This window comes from Palaemon carinicauda, chromosome 10, assembly GCF_036898095.1.
Source record: "Palaemon carinicauda isolate YSFRI2023 chromosome 10, ASM3689809v2, whole genome shotgun sequence".
NCBI classification, from domain to species: domain Eukaryota; kingdom Metazoa; phylum Arthropoda; class Malacostraca; order Decapoda; family Palaemonidae; genus Palaemon; species Palaemon carinicauda.
In genome coordinates, this window is record NC_090734.1 from 88,463,509 (window position 1) to 88,468,508 (window position 5,000).

A 5,000-nucleotide genomic window follows, 5' to 3' on the forward strand; every position below is an offset into this window, starting at 1 on the left:
CCTACTTCCTTACCTAGTATAGGTTAGGATAAAGGACCGGCTCAGCTCTCTGCCGGCTGGCATTACGTGTCGGCCGGCAGAGACCCTTTGTTCTTTGCAGAGTGAACCCCAGACCTCCCTTGGTCTCCCTTCCATGTCTGCCGGTAGAGCCCGGCAGGCTATGGATTTTTGGAAGCCTGAATGCTACATTCTCCCCTTCCATAAGTTCACTCGTCCTGGATGGAAGGTCGTATGGCTATGCCACCTTATAACCTTACATCCATTCTGTTTCTCTAACTATTGTGTAGTACCCCTAACCCGGCTGCCGGCTTAACAGCCGACAGCCGGGCAGGTGGAGGTTCTCTGGTTCTTAGCTACTGCCGGCGAGCATGGGTATTATTACCTTTGCCTGCCGTCAGTGGAAACACAGCCAGAATCTGCTGGTCACTACGATTAGCGGCCGGCAACCGGGTACTAGTATTTTCAGCTGTCGTTGCCGGCCGGCAAGGCTCACAGTTGAAAATCAGTGGGCTGCCACCTATTTAGCTAAAGATAGTATATCTTTGAACTATGCAGGGATAGATGCTGGCCGGCACAACAGCATGTGATGTAGAGTAGTTGCTATTTTTGTAGTGTAGTACACACTGCATTAGTAGAAACTGCTGTACAGAGTTTGTGATAACACTAAAGTTCTTCATCATACGTAAATGTTATCTTGTACAGCTTTTTGTTGAGACCGTACAATATATACAAAGTGAGTTCTTTCTGTATTCTTTCGATCCCGTATATTAAAACTACACATTAAATTTCCGTTTAGGAAATCACATAAGGTATTCTAGACTAGAATTAACCTTAGTTTTAATATCTTGACTGGACAGGAAATACAAGTATGTGTCTTTCCTTCTTTCTTTTATAGCTTTTCTATATAAGCTAAATGTTTCAGTATAAGTGAAAAGTTTTCACTTGATATTCATGGATTTTTCTTCTCTTTACAGGAGGACCATCCGAAGTGCGGGAGTGTGTTCTGTAATGTCCGCAGTAAGAACTTCCGTGGACATCAACATTGCAGGAGGCACGCAGCATGCGCAGCCTCCAGAGGTGATCTCCGGTATTGGGACCCTCAGGTTTGTACAGTATGTTCTAACCTGATTACCGAGGCTTTTGACGACCCCAAGTCGACGGAGTCAAGGGATGCTGCAAGGGAAAAGTTACGATCCTGGGTGAGGGGTTTTCAGAAAAACACCTCAGGCCCCTACCTTCCAAATGAGAAGATGAGGGCCTACCTTTTCCCTAAAGCATCAGCCAATGCAGTCATTCCTCAGCCTCAGGTGGAGATACCAACTGCCCAGAATCCGGTAGATTCTGAAGTCTTGTCCGCCCTTCAAGAAATCCAATTGGACGATAAGATGTCAGAGATGTCGGATTCTACAGAGAAGGACCTTCTAGGAGAAGGTCAGGAGGAGGAGCTGTACCAGGCTCCTCAAGTAGAAGAGGAAGAAATCGACGAGGTGTCGGTTACATCGGTTCCGGACCCAGAACCTGTTCCCTCTACATCGTCTGCTATCCCAAATGATCTGGGAAGGACTCTTTCTTCTATTGTTGAGATGATCCAACAAATTCAGATGAGGAATGATAAGAAGGAAGCTGCAATGAAACTGGAGATACGTAGACTTGCAGCATCACGTGGGCCCCAGAAGCGACTCAACGTGAAGGATCTTCCTTTGTGCTCGGATAACCAATCCTTGTAGGTATGTCGAACACATGCCAACCACAATCGGGAAGGAGCCAGCCTCAAAGGAGGAGACTGAGGCGAAGGAGGTCGAAGTTTTTTACCATAGTAAAGCTCTGGCGTTACTAGCGAGCTCGATGAAAGAGAGGGGTTTTACGAACTCAAAGGTGCCAGCCTTGAGTAAGAAGCTTCCTTCCTACGTGGCCTCTCCTACCAGAGCCTTTCCCTTCATGGAAAAGGGATATAAGGCATCCTTAAAGGCGGTGGAGGCAGGGAAACCATGACCCTCCTTGGAGGAGTGCAAGCCGTTATCTCTGACCTTGTCCTTGGACCAAGAAGACTGGAAGGACGTACATCTTACCTTCACAGTCGGGATGCTAGAAGCTGATATTGCTGAACGTCAGTTTGGTGAGGAACTTCCAAAACTGTCGGAGGTTCTCTTGCGCAAAGAGCAAGAGACAAAGGAAAGACTTGCGGCATCGATGTCGTTGCAAACGATATTAGAAACGATGGCATGTGACCCCAAGATCCAGAACATGTTAATGGTAGTGGCCAAAATCCATCTGGCCACAGTTACGAAGGATCTCTATAGCTTTATTAAAGGTAGGAGAGCCTGTTGAGAGTTCGTGTTCGCCTCGGCTGCAGTGAGGCACGAACCGAGGAAACTGATCTCTTCTAGTATCTGGGGTAAAGACCTCTTCCCCAACGATGTAGTTAAAGAGGTAGTAGACAAGGCCGCCACAGAGAATAGGAACCTTCTCAAAAATTGGGGCTTAGATCTTAAGAGAAAGTCTACTCCGGATGAGGGTCCCCAACCCAAGAGGAAGACAAAAAGGCCTAGGCCATCCTCTCGGCCAGCTATACCCTACCGACAGCAACAACAACAACAACTTCCTGTGACCGCGGTGCCTCAGATAATGGCACAACCTCCAACCACGTACCAGCTGGTACCTCAACAAGTGGCGACTCAGTCGCAAGATTTTAACCCAGCCTTCGAAAGGCAGACTTCTTCCTTTGGTTCGAAGGCTAGAGGAACAGCCAGAGGTTCTTCTAATCGCCCTTCAAGAGGAAGAGGATCCAGGGGAGGACGCTGTCAAGGAGGCAAGGCCTCAGGTCCACAACAGCAGAAGTGAGATGCTTCCAGTAGGAGGGAGGCTACAGCTATTTAGGGATCGCTGGACCTTCGATCCCTGGGCCCCCAGCCTAATAAAGAATGGACTAGGTTGGAGTTGGAACAGTCCTCCACCTCAATTTCCTCAATTCTCCCAACACTCAACCCCCGTTCTGGAAGAATATGTCCGAGAACTCTTAGACAAAAGAGTAATCCTGAAAGTTAAGTCCATCAAATTCCATGTGAGGCTGTTTTGTGTTCCAAAGAAGGACTCAGAAAAACTCAGTCATTCTAGACTTGTCGCCACTCAACAAGTTCATAGTGAACTACAGGTTCAGAATGCTCATACTTTAACACATAAGGACCCTACTGCCCAATAGGGCATATACTGTCTCTATAGACTTGTCTGACGCTTATTGGCACGTTCCAATTAATCGTCACCTCTCCTCCTACCTAGGCTTCAAGTTACATAGAAAACTTTACGCCTTCAGAGCCATGCCTTTCAGGCTAAATATAGCCCCAAGGATTTTCACGAAGCTTGCGAACGCAGCCGTCCATCAGTTACGCCTAAAGGGGGTCCAAGTAGTAGCCTACTTGGACGACTGGCTGGTGTGGGCAGCATCCAGGACAGAATGCATGCAAGCTTCTAAGATAGTGATCCAGTTCCTAGAGCATCTGGGTTGCAAGATTAACATAAAAAAGTCTCGACTTCCTCCAGCTCAAAAATTTCAGTGGTTGGGAATCCACTGGAATTTGGAGTCATATCGACTTTCCATTCCTGGGAAGAAGAGGAAAGGGATAGCAGGATCTATCAAGAGACTGTTGAAATCAAGACGCGAACAGGAGAGAGTGCTGGGCTCTCCACAGTTTGCTTCAATAACAGATCCAGTGCTAAGAGCACAGCTAAAGGATGCAACAGGAGTCTGGAGGAAATACATATCAAACGGGCGAAGAGATTTAATAAGACCTCTACCGATTCCACTGCGAACGCTTCTCAAGCCGTGGTCCAATGCCAGGCAACTGAAGAAATCAATACTTCTTCAATCTCCTCCCCCGTCAGTAACTATCCACACAGACACTTCAAAGGAATGCTGGGGAGGTCACTCTCATCAGAAGAGAGTCCAAGGAGTTTGGTTCAATCTTTTCAAGTCCTTTCACATCAACTTTCTAGAAGCCATGGCAGTACTTCTGACTTTAAAGAAAGTATCTCCTCGCCACTCGACCCACATAAGACTGGTTCTAGACAGCGAGGTGATAGTGAGATGCCTGAATCAACAAGGGTCGAGGTCACCTCAAATCAACCAAGTGATGTTGGCCATTTTTCGTTTGGCAGAAAGGAAGAAATGGCACCTGTCAGCAGTTCACATTCAAAGGTTCCGCAATGTGACAGCGGACGCTCTATCCAGGTTTACACCAATAGAGTCAGAATAGTCCCTAGACGCAGGATCGTTCTCCTTCATCTCGAGTCAAGTCCCGGAGCTGCAAATAAACCTCTTTGCGACGAAAGACAACAGGAAAATAGATCGTTATGTGTACCTATACGAGGATCCGCTAGCGGAGGCAGTGGACGCTATGTCCCTAGACTGGAACAGATGGTCCAGTATTTATCTGTTCCCTCCGCACAACCTCCTTTTGAAGGTCCTTGAAAAATTGAGATCCTTCAAAGGAAAGGCGGCAATAGTGGCCCACAAGTGGCCAAATACCGTGTGGTTCCCTCTGGCATTGGAACTACGACTAAAATACGTACCGCTACCGGATCCATCCCTGTCTCAGCGAGTACAGAAGTCGACTGTCTTCGCTTCATCACAGAAAACCAGGAACCTACATCTCATGATTTTCTCTCTATAGTGAGGAGGAAAAGGTGAGCAGCCGACACAATACTATTGTTAACTGAATTTATTTCAAGACCCAACGTTTCTTACCAAGAACAAGCTACCCAACAATAGGTGGGGTCCCTAGAGAATCTGCCCTCTGAAGGAAGATGTATATCTATGTCCAGTGGAGTGCCTAAAGGTCTATCTTCATAGAACTTCAGACTTTATGGGAGGACAGCTGTTCAGAGGAGAAACCTTGGGCTCAAGGTTATCTATAACTAGGGGCGAAACTCACCTGTGTTATTCGCAAAACGGGTCCTTACAGTACACCCACTAGTCATGATCCGAGAGGAGTTGATTCTTCCCT